At 42.7% G+C, this 15,620-nt stretch overlaps 1 protein-coding gene across 5 annotated transcripts in view; it reads right to left on the bottom strand.

The window, feature by feature from the left end:
* Window positions 1–15,620, bottom strand: part of FLI1 (Fli-1 proto-oncogene, ETS transcription factor) — an 88,758-nt gene that overhangs the window by 59,408 nt on the left and 13,730 nt on the right. The gene's annotated exons all lie outside the window — the stretch shown is intronic.

The raw sequence follows: 15,620 nt of genomic DNA, 5'->3' as shown, positions 1-15,620 counted from the left end.
GAACTAGCCTCTCTAAGTGAAATGTTTGCATCTGCGATCAGGGTTTCCACTCCTGCAACGCCCCCGCACCCAACCGCACTCTAGAGTTCCATGAAGTGGGGGAAGGCTCTGAGCTTGCTCAAAAGGCAAAACTCATTTTAACTGCATTTTCTCTCCCCTTTGTTTTTTAAGAATCAGCTTGCAACAAATGGCACTTGCTAAATGACTGTCTAACAAGGCAAAATGGTGCAAACACCCCAGCGTGCCTCGTCCCAGCTGGAAAGCACTTGTCCTTAGCAAGCCAGGCACTGCGTCCCTGCTCGCAACCGCTGTCAGGTGCATGCAGAAGAGGTTCCCAGTTCTATAGAGCATTGAGAGACAAGAGCTGTTTCTTGTTATTGCAGCCTCTAATGAAACTTTGCCTGCTCCGTATCCAAATGTGATCTGGAAGCAGATTTGCACCTGTCTCAGCAGGCCGAAATCAAACAATAACAGCGCTGAGAGAGCAAGTTGGTCAGCAAACAGCAAGGGCGAAGTGAGCAGGCAAGAGCCCCCCTGGTACGCTTCTGCTCTACGGCTGCTCATCAGATTCTTTAATCAGATCATCAGAGCAAAGATTTTTTGTGCTTTACATGCACATTATATACCTTTCTGCTCAGGAAAAGCAACCCACGGCTAACATGACCTTTGCATCTGTGATTATCAGGGCTGGAAAGAAAAAAGTGCCTATGAGAGCGTGTAGTACTGAGCGAACGATAGCCACTGCTCTTCCATAGGCTTCTAGAAATGCGGTGGTGGGGTGCAGCTACCACCCTTCCTGTTCATGCTGAGGGGCTGCGACTATACAAGCTCAATACAATGTGTGTTGCATGAAATTTCAGTTAATGCAATTGGTTTAGGTTATACGGGCTTCAGAGCAGAGACTTTTTTTCTGTGTTTCAAAAGTGACTAGAACATTTTATGTCCTATAAATAGTGTCTTTCCTTTCCTAGTTGCAAAAAACCCATCTCTTACATCCAGCTGCTTTGAACTTTATTTCAGAGAGGATTTTCTATCGACATTTTAGGCACCTACAGCATTCTTTATCCAGGGCTTACAAAGCTCTTTGTGAAGATTTGTCAGTTTTCAGCCTTACCTCAGAAGAGCATTACCCATTATTATTTCACAATTAGGAAAATCAAGGCACAGAAACCTCTAATGATTTGCTCAGGGTTTCTGGGTAAGAGAGAGGAATAAAGCCAAGGAGACTCCACTTGCAGGCTTTTGCTCTAATGACTGAACAGCATTCTTCAAAAAGTCTAGCTTTTTCGAAAGAAGGGACATGTGAGTGTGATTGTTATCTGCTGAGCAGGGTAGATACCAGATGAGAGATCTTTCCTCTTTATCTTTTTACAAAATAATAGATGACTGATTATGATCTTAGATGCTAAGAAAACTTTGTTACAGATAATTTCAGGTTTCTGAACATGTTTCCCTTCTAGAAATATCCTTATCTATATAACCCATTAAGTTAGTCATAACAAAGAGTGAATAACCAAGTGCATGTCTTGGACACAATTCCTGGTGAAATAGTCTACTGCCTGACTCAGAATGAGTAAACCTCAAGTTGCCCCTGTGCTAGTGCTGGGTGAATATACACACTCTGGAGAATAGTTCCTATTCCAAAGAGCTCAAGGTCTGGGTAGGCAAGATAGATAAACAGGGACTGACCAGTCCTGCCTAAGCATTCAGTGGCTTCCTGTGGTTGTACAGAAAGTCACTGGCAGAGCCAAGAATGGAATTCAAGTGTCCTGGATCATAATCTCATGTTTTAAGCACAAAACGTCATGGTGTTGGGTTTTTTTCTAACATATTTGTTACTCTTACAACAAAGCTACCTTTCAGAGCTCCTTTGTAGGATTCCCCCGGGGTGTGGGACCTGGCCATCCTGCCCCACTTCAACACCTTATCAGCTCCAGATGAAATATTCTGCATGTAAGCAGGTATGTAGCTGCATGAATCCATATCACTGCAGTACTGGGTTCAGTAACGGATTCAAATGAAAGACTAGAGCCAAGGACTTGTCCTGCAAAATTACTTTTGAAGTGCTTTATGTGTACAATGCTACAGAAATCAACAGTGATACTCATTTAGACCTGTTCACCCCCTCACCCTAGCTTGAATCCAGGTCAGTTTTGATGGAGTCAATGGAACAGCGAAGGTGTAAAAGATGCATATTTACATATATATATAAAATTAGCATTGCCTGAGATCCATTTTTCAGCTGTTTGCTTAACTTCACCAGTTTAACCTGCAATTTATACTGAGTAAGAGAAGAACCATGCTCCTTTTATCCACTGTAGCTGATGATACTCAACAGCACTTTGTTTACTTAGTATATTGCACATTCATTGAGCCTTGTATCAATAAACACTGCATGTGCTGACACCATCTGTACCAAATACTGCTTCATGGACAAAGCTCATTTGCAGATACGCCTAACACTCAGGTACAGCCCATTTCACACAGTTAAATGCCTTACAGCTTTTTGACTTGCTACCTGAATTAAAACTATGGCAGGCCTGCTAACCTCTGTTAAAAAAATCACATACACACACTTGTACTCGCTATTAAAGACTTAAGTTCACAGAGGCAGAGAAGAGTGTCTATGAGCACTCGTGTATTTGTGAATGCATGCATATGTAATGTAGAGGAGGGCTTGGAAAGACGCAGCTTGAAGCAGTGATGTAAATGTGAGGGAACCAGAGGGTGGTTCTTGTGTAGTAGAAGAGGCCGTGAAAAGACCATGCACCTTCCTGCCATGGAGGTTCATCTTAAGAAGGGAGGGCTGTCCCTGCAGAGCTGAGCCCTCAGCACCTCAAAATAGCTGGTGTCACTGGTGTCATAACCTGGGAAAGACCTGGGTAAAGAAAGGCCTGGGCAGCATTTGGGAGAATGGTCTGTCGGGACACGGAGGGATTTCTTTTCACAGCCTGCTCTGTTTCTTCTCCTTTGCTACACACACCTGTTACACGTTTCACCTCTCTGCTGGTGTACACACACCTTCCACATCACACATTTCCAAACGCGTTTGCATGACATGTCAGCTAACCTCCTCCAGACTGGCACAGAACAGTGAGTGGTGAGAAAACTGCTGCTCACAAGATAGGGTTTCTGTGGTTTAGGGTTATGTTAATTAATTAATTCTTTTTTATTTTTGTAAGTCTGCAGCTGCTAGTTTTGAAACGACCAATCCTAGAGCTGCAGAAGTATGAAAGAAAAGGTAAGAAATCAATGGAAGAAATAGACAATCTCAGTGGGGTCCTGACCATGTACTGGCTGCTATTTTTTTAAAACACATAAAAATTTGGCTTATGTAAGGAACCATCTGGTATTTAGGCCTAGTTGAAATTTTAGCTGTGTGCGTGTGCTCTCTGTATGAATCAATGGAGCCGCTTTGCAGGCGCATGCACGTACTCTGCTGGACTCCTTCACCAGGCAGTCCAGGGCACTGGCTGCAAAAATCTGGAAAACCTATTGGACTTCACACCCTTCTTACTCCTTCTGGACAGCTCGTAATGGTCTCTGAATCTAACGGAAAACATGCCTGCCCGTCACAGCTGCAATGCTACAAACCCACATTACAAGTAAGTGCATGACCCCAAAGATTACTAGCTATACCCATGCCTCAGGAACATGGTAGAAGGTTGTTGAATGTTAATAAAGAACATAATGGCAAGAACCACTGGGTTTCTTTCTGTTCATTACATTGCATTGCAGGATGTGACTGCACTGAGATCACTGAAGCTGCTGCTTGTGAATAGAACTGAAGTCAGTCCCCACTTTTAAGAGCATCTACTCCAAATCGACCAGACAAGGCAGAGAGGAAAGGAAGCATTTGCTTACTTCTACAGATGAGAAACTGAGATACAGAGAGATGAAGTGAAATGCCTGAACTCATACAGGAAACCTGTGGCAGAGCAACTAACTGAACCAGGTTGGGCACTGCTGAGGACAAAGACTGGAGTCAATTAACTGCTCACAGATTTTTCTGACTCACCAGAATTAAAAAAAAAAAAAAAGGCGTTGCAATCCCAGAATTGCATCAGGGAGGGTTCTTCCAGTGTGTGTTAATGCCAAGCACTAGGAACAACATGTGCCACTCCAGTGACTCATGCTGGGAAGACAAATTCAAACAGTAACAGGTGCAGCTGAGGGCTAAAGAATAACTGGGAGAAGGGGGGTTTATGAAAGAGATTAGAAGATTTTGTTTTTCACAGCAAAACAGAGAGAGGTATGGCAGTGGTCTGTAAATACACTGGGGGCATAACGTCAGGGAAAGGAAAGTGCTGTTTAAGCTAGTAGTGCTGGCATGAGAAAGGTGTGAATCAGTCATGACCAAATGCCAGTCCAAAATCAGAAGAAAGTATTCAAACCTCAGAATGAAGAAGTTACAGAAATCCTTTTCAATGGGGAGCAGTGGTGGTGGAAAGAAAATCCATCCATTCTTTACAGAAACCTTGAAGAGTTTGGGAAAGGAATGATAGAGCATGGTCATGTCTGACAGCAGAGTGGAGCTCAAGAATTGCTTCCACTCTGGAGTTCAAATTAAGTGCCTTAACTTTTCTTCACCCCTAAGGAATTTAGAAGAAGAATCTTATTACAACGGTGCTTAGCACAACAGAGACCACTCTGGTCTCTAGGCACTGCTGTAGCACAAATAATTCATAACACTAATGATCAACCATAATTACCTCCTTCCTGAAGTAGAGATTACATATGAGAATACCAAAAATGAAGAGCAGGGTACTAACTGCAAGCTTATTCCATCCGTTAATGACCACCCCATATTCTGTGAGAACGAGAAAACCTCTGCTCTCAAATACAGTGGTGCAAATCCAGAGGATTCATTGCAAACAAGCTTGAACTTCAGTGCATTGCTTTCTCTTTCTAAAGGGGGTGAACTCTATCTGTTAAAACCTTTGCCCACTGCTCTGGAAGTGCTGTGAAGGCAAAGGATCCTATAACTGTAAAGCTGGGTTTCGGATGCCCTGCAGAAACCAGCAAGTGGACAGAGACTAGTGTCATCTTTAATACTTACATGCAGAAACCGTGTGTTCCAGGCATGAGTCTGTTGGGGTTCAGAGTTAAAAGTGGATATACCCTTTTCCTACCAAAAAAGCATCATGTGGTGATGCCTATTGGGTAAGTTTTTTACACAGCCTTCCCTATAACACTACTCAAAATCCAGAGGACCCAGTATAATTGTCAAGGGGAGGACAGAGCTGCTTTTCAGAAGAAATGGACTAGAAGGTACTGTGGCAAAGCCCTGTTCCAGATCTTCCTCTGTAAAATTTCTGCATGGGTGAGAATTATTATTTTTCAGTCTGGACCTGTCTGTGCTCCTTCTTCCACTTTATGCAACGCAGAAGGCAAATTGCAGCACAAAAACAATGTACTGTGAGATTCTGCACAGACGCTCGATCTGCGGCAGGACGGCGAGGAGCTGGAGTTTGGGCCACATGCCATTGCAATGGTAGCAGTTTCCCTTCGGCTTACTAGAGATGTCTCAGATTTCAAGTACAATCTTAGTGTCATAAGGGAATTCACGATCACTCGGATAAAATGTAGCACACACAAAATTTGCACGCACACTTGTCTGGTAGAAAATGGGATTCAGAAGAAATATGTGCAATTAAAAACACCCCAGATCCTGATAAGACACACTGGTTTTCTCTGTGCGCCAGTTCCTCACTTAACACAGGATCATTCTTTCTCTTGTCACAGTGGAGCTGTTACAGACAATTTTGGTAATATTTGCGGGATGATACTTGAGAGTTCTTGCCTAACAAATCACTTCAGTACGTGCTTATTTTAAAGCCTGGTTGGTTCTAATGAAGTAAGTTGTATTAGTTTATGGCTCTTAGAACCAGAATATAAATATTTGTGCTGTGGAAAGATATACATGTGCATATTAGATCTAATTAAGGAAGTATGTTACCACGCATGTCACATGAATTTAGCGAGCAAGTTCGGGTTACGAGTGTCATCATCAGAAAAATTATTCTTGCTGCAGCAAACCATCTCTGAAAGACCACAAGTTACACAGACTGTAGTCTAGATCCTCAATATGCCTCAAAGACACACACAGCAACTGTGATACCTACTCAAAATAACTTTCAGTCTTTTAGGATCAATTTATAAGTGGTGATTTATCCTGCTTTTGAGCTTGTACATGTATCGATAATTTCTGGCTCTAGTGGTTTTTCTGCCTATCAGTGATAAAACTCATGTAAGGGTGTTTAAGGTCCACCCTCTGCTACAAATCCCTGGGCAATTCTAGTGCCAGGGACTTGTGAATGGCCACCAGGACTCTTTGCATCTCTGATAGTGACTTGCTGAGTGACCAGTTGCTTCCTGCATTTCATTTCCTTATTGGTTTTTTTTTTTTTTTCCTTTGCCTGCTTAGATTATGGGCTCTTATTCCATCTACGTGCCATGCTTCGTCTTGGTGGGAGCCTCTGGGGACAACTACTATAATACAAGGAATTAATCATACGAGTCACAACTTCTGGTTCTAATCAGGAGTCAGTCCTAAAGGCTGATCTGCAACACGACCCTCATGGACAAATCCTCAGAATTTAATAGGGATTAAATCAATAGAGTTTTTATGGAAATTGAATTATACTGTATAGAAATTGTTCCATAAACAGAACACAGCAGAAAAGGCGAAACGTCCTTGATTTTCCCCTGGATTTTACAGAAGGGATATAATTTTCTGATACCTTTCCCTATGTAATCCAAAGTTATTTGATTAAAAATTACATTTTTCAATGTAAAGTCATAGGATTTTGGTATTACATGAGAAAACCTCAAATCAGTACATTGAAACCTGCAGAAACGCAATTCTGTAGGAGGGTGATGATGTTAATTCTTTTCCTTGCTTAAAGCAACATAGATCCTGCTCCTCCCTTAGGCTTGGGTGAGCAGGGCTCCCTGGAAACTCTGCCTTCTTGTTAGCTGATGTGGTGCAGGAATCCTCTGCTGCTTCAGTCTGTTTTAACCACTGCCTATCTAGCTACCCTTTCAAGTTTACACACCACACACATACATTAAGGCATATATAGAAAACAGGCCAAGTCCAGAATCTTTTATGCTGTTCCATATTCTGCCATTCCTGAATGTTGATGGTTTGGATAAATGAACCTTGGTTATAAGCTACCTATTTCGGAGAGGCTGAACTTGCAAATTCATATGCAGATGGCCAATAGGCAGCGCAGCTTGCAGTTTCCCCTCTCCTTTCTAAGCCTCCTGAGCTCTGGTGGTTTGGATAAATGGGTAAACTCCAAGCATGAACAAATTGCACTGATTTCAGTGGGAATTTGCAGATATCCAGTGTATATTTCTCAGAATCAGGCCCATGTTTGCACTTAACTCTGTGCTAACATATAACTCCATACTTCTGTAGTTGCTATTAGTTGTGTTCAGAAGCACTTTTACATGCATCTACTCAGTCCTGATCCGAGATCAAGTGATTCTTGTCATTCAAGTGAACAAGAATTTGGGATTCTTTTAAAGAAAAAGCATCAGCTCTGACATGTGGAGATCATGAAGGGATGGTGCATCTCAGCAAAACAGTGTGCTTGTCAGCTAGGTGGGAGGTAGTAGCTAGGGGAAAGTGGTGCTTTCCCAAGGGACAGGCTCCTTACTTCATGGCAAAATTTGGATTTTGCATTGAATCTTTCATATCCATAGCATGTTCCTAATGTGACTGGCAGGACTGAAATAGAACTGCAGCCCCATAACAGCTAAGGGAAACAGTTGTTAGAAGAGAGTAACTGCCATTCAGTGTGGTGGTTTAAGAGAATCATTCCTGTTAAAATGCATAGGGCTGCCAGTTCCAGTATGTACTAGGGCAATGCCATTTGTACTGTATATGTGTAGCTGTTTTGGGGAGCATCTCTGCCAGTGGCCTACATATTTCAGGACACAAAGTTCCAGCCCCAAGTTCAAATACCAAATGAGTTCACGCATACAAGCCCGTGCAAATCAGGGAGATCTCAACACCTGATTATTTCCTTTAGCAGAACATTAAAGATCCTGTATCTCTAGTAACATGCAGAGTCTTTAGCCAAGATTTTCCTTTTCTGCTTTACTTGGGCAGACTAGAGCACGGTGGCTGCCCACTGCTCTGGAAGTGGCTTCGTTTCAACAGCAACACAGTTCTTGCCCCTCTGCAGTTGGCAATGCAAAACTCAAGTAGATATGAAGAGGGCACTATGACTCTAGGCAGCCTGACTCAGAGACTGGGCAGAAAAAAAATAAAAGGCAAATGTTCGATGCTAACATTATATGAAGTCCCAAGGAGATTTGGAACAGGAGCAGCAGAGGAGTTACAGTTTCCTTTGTTCTGTTAAAAGGAAAAAGGAAACACATCAGGAAACCAGACTGTGGAGTACAGGAAGTCTCACTTTGGCTGATAAAAAGGAACTGATGTGAGGTTGGTTCAGATGCAGTTATAAGTCAATCAAGCTTGGAACAACAAAAAGAGCTATTCAGAAGAAACTAGAGAGCCAAATTTCTGCTTTTAGCTGTAAAAAGGGTATTTTAACCTCTCCTAATCTTTTCCTTATCTTCTTTTTTAAAAGAAAGCTGCTATAAAAAAATGTTCTAATAAGAATTTTCTCATTGTACAAAAATCAGTTTCCCGAACTCACTACACCTTCCACTGACCCCACCATACCTTACTCCAGTTTCCTTTTTTCACTCATCGACCAACTTAAAAAACTGTATTCTTGCTGATTTATCTCCTCCTCTCAGATCAAAACCAGCATTAGTTAGGAAGGGCAGTTTTTTTGCTGAGTGAGAAATTGGCAAATGACTAATTAAAGGCTCTCCTGCCCGTTATGTTATTTTCACTCCCTCTGCATGATTGACAAGCATGAGCCAGTATGCTAACGTTCAATTCCTGGGCGTGCAGCTTTGTCAGGCTGGGGTGTGGGTGTTTTATAATTTTTTTTTTAATTGTTTCTTACTCCTTTACAGCCCTGTGGTCGGTTGAGCTCTGGGTTAGTCTCTGCTGGAAGAACAGGAACAAGATATATGCCAATAAACCACTTAGCTTAGCTGTATCCATGGCATTTACTGCAGGAGCCTCTACTGAGCTGTGTTTCTGACTGTATTTTAAAAAGATCTGGAAAAGAAAGAATGCTTGGTACACATGAAGAGCCAGGGTCATTTTCTTTACAGCATCATACCAATGCTGAATAGAAGCAAAGGCTGAGATTTTGCAAGACACCTGTGGGATTTAGCCTTACTACTCCCATCTATTTCCAGCGACAATTGTATATTCAATGCCCATTAGCCAGTTTTGCAAATCTTAATGAACAGGTTTCTACACAGAATCAAAGTACTTTGTTAAGCACCTAGAAAGCAGCCTGGTTTTCAGAGGGAACAGTCACCTTCAAAAGCTAATGTTACAGGCTGACAGTACCTTTACAAATCAAGCTTCTTGCTTAGTTACATAAATATGCACTTACATACCTATATTTAGGGTTCTGGCTTCAAAACATGGAAGCAAAACAGAATTATATATATTAAAGTGTCTCTGGTATCAAATACTGATGGTCCCTGTCAGGTCATTATTTCAAAGTTTTGCCTTTGGTGCTGTTTGTCACTGGAGAAACAGAAGGTTTATCAGGACATACTTAAATGTCTTTAACAGTAACATACAGTAACATACATCTCTTTTGTTTAGGTCTCTGTCTTACAGCTAAAAGAAAAGCTTTTCGTAGCGGAGGTGGGGGAGGAGGGAGGTAACGTTTGTGGCTTTACTACAAGAGACAGGTTTCTAGATCAGTGTTACTAGCTGTGTAGATATGCATCAGTAATTATGTGGCCTGGGTAATGAGAGGAAGAAAGAAAATAAGCAGTAGGTGCATTAATATTTTGAAGGCTTTGATATCTGGAACTCAGTAGAGTAGATTATACATCGTCCTGTACCATACATTGCTGTTTATGCAATTTAGGTTGGTGATAAGTTGCTTGATCGGCACCCTGACTGCCCGGGTGCTTGTGATCATGCAGTACGCATGTTAGCAAAGACTTGGGTCCGCCATCAGGCGAATTATTTCCAGAAGGAGGCAGAAAACCACATTTGCGTGGTGATATTTTAGTCTGTATTTTCAAAACCAGCTATAAATATGCACTCGCAGCCTTGTAAGAAAACATTTGTTCACTCAGAAAGTGTTCTTAGGCATCACCCGGGGAAGTGTGACAGGGCTTTGTATAACTGAGAAGTACGCTTGCAGGCAGCTCTTTTTTTTACATGCCAGTGCTACATATGCATTGGACACTCATGTTCACATGTGCACGAGAGCACATGAGAGGCACAGACACTGGAAATAGATCTGTTGTTCAATTCAGAACAAAAGATCTAAAGAGAATTTTACATTTGGGGGGAAAATTGGCTTCAAACCAAGTTGCAGAGCTGAGCTTAATGTATTAGACCTTTTTTTTCTAGGCAAGCCATGCACACATTCATGCATGCTCTAGTACTAACACCATGCTTCTGCAGCATTAGGTGTTTAGCAAACCCACAAATATCTGAAAATCTGAAGTTAAGGGTCCCTTGGCTCCTTTAATTTTCCTGCTTGTGCATGTTTGCGCTGAGATAGGACCTAGGGTCTTTCTTTAAGTGGTCACGTAAACTCAGGCAGAATGAGAAAATTTCGTTTTTCAAAGGCAGCTTATGAGGTGCTGTAGAAGAACTTCACATGCTGATGTTTTACAGGGGGAAAAAGAATGGAAGATGTTCCGTTTATATGTTCATAAGTTCTAGGCCTGATCCTTCTGAGAAGATGTGAACTGAAATCAAGAGGAAAGCCTTCCGTAAGACCAAGAAGAAGACACCTGAAGAAAATAAACTCTGCTTCCTGCAAAAATTGCTATAAATGCCCTTCCCCCAACACATCTCACCTTATCAGCGAGTCATCTAAGACCTCACTTCAAGGTGCAACCTTACCCTTTGCTTCTCTTGATTTCTGTCCCTTTCTCGTACTACTCCAATGAATACTCTTACACACCAAAACTCCAGCAAAACTCTCCTTAGAAGAAACGCTGCAAGGAGTGACAGAAACCGGACCTCACCCCACTACCACCTTACAGCAGGAATATCACAAAATTAAAATAAATAACTATAATAAAAGCATGAAATTCTCAAGACATGCATGCTACTACTTAAAGTGACCACATCCTGTCAGGGTAAAATCCACAGTGGTAGAGAGAAACTATACAAGGCTCTCAGCACCTCTTTAAAGCCTCTGAGTGAAACCCCAAGTGCCTAAATTCTAAGCAGTTGGTGCTGTTTTGTTGTGTATTAGGTTTGCTTCAGACTAATCTTCCTTCCTAGAGCAGGAACAATTCTCCTACAGAGCAGCAGAGCTACTCAGTTTACTGACTCCAAAAAGACTTTTCAAGTGTTTTACTTGCATAGCAAATGGGAGTTAGTACTGAACACCTCGAGTCGACAGCACCCAGTACTACAGCATGATTGTAAGCTCATACTAAGGCAAAATGCATTTGCATACAGATCTTTGAGGGAAAATGAAGTAGCATTATAAAAATATCCCAATTACAAAATACTTCTAACAGGTTTTTGCTGTGGTATATTAGAAAGCCATGACGCAATATAAATATTACCTGAGTAGAGACTAGGGTATCAGGGAATATCATCATTTATGTCTTGGAAATATCAGATGGTTTTGTTCAAAATTGCTTTTGAGGGACAGCAACATGGAAAGTCTCCAGTGAGCAAGCATCTTTGTGATTTTTTTTTTTTTTTTTTAATCTGGAGATGAAGAGTCTTGCCCTAAGAGTCAAAGCCTTTTTGCCAGGAAAGGCAATCTCTAAAGGGCCAAAGCCAGGGCAATTTAAAAATGGCAAAACAGACATTTAAACTTACTCAAAAAGGAAACATGTTCTTAGTTCGAGATCTTGATGGCCAAGTTTCAGGACGAGAGGCGAGCGCCTACAGTTCACAAATGACAAGAAACAGTGATTGCAATAGAAACCCTACTCCACCCTTTGCTATAGCAACACCAACATACAAGTTGTCTTCTCATGGAAGGAGACAACTATGGTTGTCATCTACTCGAGTAATGTAAAATTTTCATTGAATGCCCTTCAGATGGTCGATCTCTTATGTCCAGAACATAAGGGTAAACATCTTTTCACAGAATGAAGGCAGCAGTTACACAAAAAGTGTTTTTTTTATTAACAGTCAGGGTTTGGCAAGTGTATTTACTTTAATTATTGTCCACATGTAAAGTGGAACTGAAACAACTAAACCAGTTTGAAACCACACCATTTGTTATTGTGAGGAAGTCCATGCATGGGCATCTTGCTGAGATTAGATGTACCCTTTTTTGATTTAATTTGAGGCAATGAAAACCAAACCCCCCAAACAGAAGGTAAATTAAGTCAAAGCGGGATGTTAACCCAAAGAAGATGTGATCTGAAGTATCTGGAGGCATACAGTAAAAATGTTATTGACTATTTAAAATTAGTGCAAACACAAGCCATCCTGAGTTTCACTGGCTCCCAATCATCTTCTGCAAGTGTTGTTCACAGAATATGAACTGAATATGGAAATGAACTAATAAAGATTTGCTGCACTTCTTTCTCCATAAAAGACCTTAGAGCATTGCTCTAGAGGTCACTTTTCAGGCCAGCCAGTCCACCTCCCCTGTCAGGTATTAAACAGATTATTTGAAGAATGCAGCAAAAATTGCCTCCCACCACCTCAGTAAGTGATCTAATTCCCCTCAAGATAAATAATTATTTGTGAAGAAATAAAAATGCATTCTAGACCTGGTGCATTGGCTCAGCAACATCATATGTGATGTAAGTCAGTGCATGATGGGGAAAGATGACTTACAGTCCCAAGTTGATCTCATAATATATGTTTATATCTATGGAATTCCCTGAGCTTTGGGTTAAAAAACTCTGACAACAACTTCAATTCACACTTGCACGCCATGTCCACAAAGGATGCAAATATAGTCCAGGATCATCATGTGATTGTGAGCCCTTAGGACAGCTCGAGGCTACAGTGGATTTACCCTTTTACTGCAAACTTAACTGGCAGTTGGGCAGGTTTGCAGTTAAATTATTCCACATAGGCAAAACCAGCCATGAGAGAGTCTGTCATCAAAACTATTTCTGAATGGCATAAAAACATTAAGAGGAAAATACAGGCACAATATTGGGGATCACAGGGTGAAGGGAGAGATTTTTATAGTAGACTGGACTCAGACTCCTGCATCTGCCAAGTGTGCAGTTAAAAGTCTTTGGCTCAATTAAAACAATTTGTCCATGGAATAGTTTTGCATAGACTTGAAAAAACAGTCACTTGTTTTGTTTAAATTGAAGACATCCACCTGGAACGCGTAGCCCTCTCCCATATCTATTCTGCGCTGCATAGCATTTATCTCCTACACAGACAGGTATATTTCTGAGTTTATGGAGGGAAGCGCTTCTTAACCATGCCAGTACACAGATTTCATCTGGTCCCTCACCGTGCTCTTGCTCTAGATAATGAAAGCCTTTTTCTGTGTTTTTCTTGCTCTGTAGTCACTCATGTGCATCTTTCTGCCGTATTATTTCCCAACACAAATGCACAGCTTTGAGAGAAAACAGTGCATACAGCCTACAAGAGAGCAGATCTCACAATACGATTGCTTTTAAATTGCTTTCCTCTGGATACAGTACAGGTTTGCTTTACTATGTCCTAGAATATAGAAACCCTACCCTGAAGCACAGGTTATATATAGAGCTCAGCACATTAAAAACACTTAAGCATCTGAAGCCACATCCTCTCCCCTTGCCCTTCACCTGAGACAAGCTAGGCAAGGTGGCCTAACCCCTTCCTTTTAGTGGTGAGCTGCAGCAAATCTGTTGATGCGTAGGTCTGATAGTCCTTGGAAACCCACCCTTTTTCTCCCCACTAAGAAAATTTGCAAGAAATCTCAGATGAGGGCACTACAGGAGCAGTGATCTAAATGCATGGTCCAGAAAAGCGGTAGATTACAGGAGGCAGCAAACAGGACATGGGGACCTGCAGCAACTTGCTGATGAGCCTGGAACTGCTCAGTAAATGAACCCAAGAGGAGACCCTGGTATGTCTGGATGCCGTCTCTCTTAGCTCAAACAGCCAAGTTATTTTTGGACTACAAGTGAGGCAGGACAATATAAGAAAAGGCTGCAGAGCAGTCAGTGGGCAGATCCAGGAGCCGGGACAGTGACCTGGGATGCGGCCGAGTTCCTCCTTTCGCCATGGCCTCCCCAACGTGACTGTAGGCCTAGCTGCTAAGCGATGCAGTTCCTCATCTCCAAACCGGGGGGGGGGCGGGGGGGGGGCGGGACCGGACGGGACTGAAAGGGGGTTAGCAATAATACTTGTAACACAGGGTGACTGGGGAGAGGAGGAGCTACCAGTAGGCACCACAAGCTATGTGGATCATGGAAATACTTCAGCACCTTTCAGAGGATGGTGCGGGGGGCTCGTGGCCCGTGCAGAAAAGCAAGTCCATGTGTGCACCGCAGCAAACGTACAGATGGGAAATTTCTGCACTTTCACTGCACAATATTTAGGGCTCCACAAATCAAAGAAGGTTGTGGTGCACTAAAAGTATCCTGAATGAGGCCTGGGTTACTTTTGCTACAGATCTGAGGAGGTGATGGGGGAAACGTGTCTTATTCCTGCCATACCTCCCAAATTTTGTGCTTTCAACACTCCTGCTTTCTCTCCTCCTTTCCGACATTCACCCTTTCATTCCCTCCTTCTTTCCTCTTTCCATTTTCTCTTCCTGCCCATCTCCTTCCCCCCCCCTTCTTTTGAGACCCTTCTAAACAGTGCACTTGTCACAAGCTGCAATCTAAGGGAGAAGGTTTCAGTTCCTGCCAGTGTGCAGCCTCTTTCTCCCCAGGTCAGCAAAAAAAAACCAACAAAAAAGAAAAAGAAGACTTTTAAGAAGAGATCAACACCCCACCCAGGCGATAAGGCATCTTTCGAAATCCTCCAAACCAAACACACCCACAGCGTCTCTCGCTTCAAGGCTCTTCTGTTCGAGCTGCTTCTGTACTACAGTGCTCCCTCAAGAAGAGCCCGTAAGAACTGCACAAGGGTGTCCCCCCCAGCAAGAAAGCCAGTCCTCTGCTGCCTGGGCTTTGAGAAACAGCGTGAGCCACCTCTAGGTGCTTGGAAAAGGCTTGGTTTAGCTTTGCAGAGGCTGACGGACTGGCTGGTTGGATGGGGGTAAAGGAGGGGGAACCGCTCTCCAAGTCGCAGCAGCGTCCTCGGTTGCTCAAGGCCACCAGAGGTTGGTTGCTCCGCGGTTTTTTGCCACACTCTTTGCTTCCCCTTCCCCCTGCCTCGCCCCAAGTTAGGGTGAAGTTTCTCCTCCAAACCGCCCCGTCCCTCGCTCCCTCCCCCCCCCAAAATAAAAAAAAATAAAAAACCAAAACAAAACCGCTGGAGGAAACGCACGGGCGACCACCAGCACCAGCACTGCCTTTCGAGCAGGGCCGGGCGAGGAAATCGGAGCCAGGGGCACACATCCGAGGCCAAGCTCGGAGCCGCTCTCGCCTCTGCCGCCTCCGAG

The sequence above is a fragment of the Haliaeetus leucocephalus genome, unplaced genomic scaffold (assembly GCF_000737465.1).
Source record: "Haliaeetus leucocephalus isolate CR32 unplaced genomic scaffold, Haliaeetus_leucocephalus-4.0 Scaffold773, whole genome shotgun sequence".
NCBI lineage: Eukaryota > Metazoa > Chordata > Aves > Accipitriformes > Accipitridae > Haliaeetus > Haliaeetus leucocephalus.
Note: the sequence above shows the minus strand (reverse complement) of the source record. Positions and strands in the feature narration are given on the sequence as shown.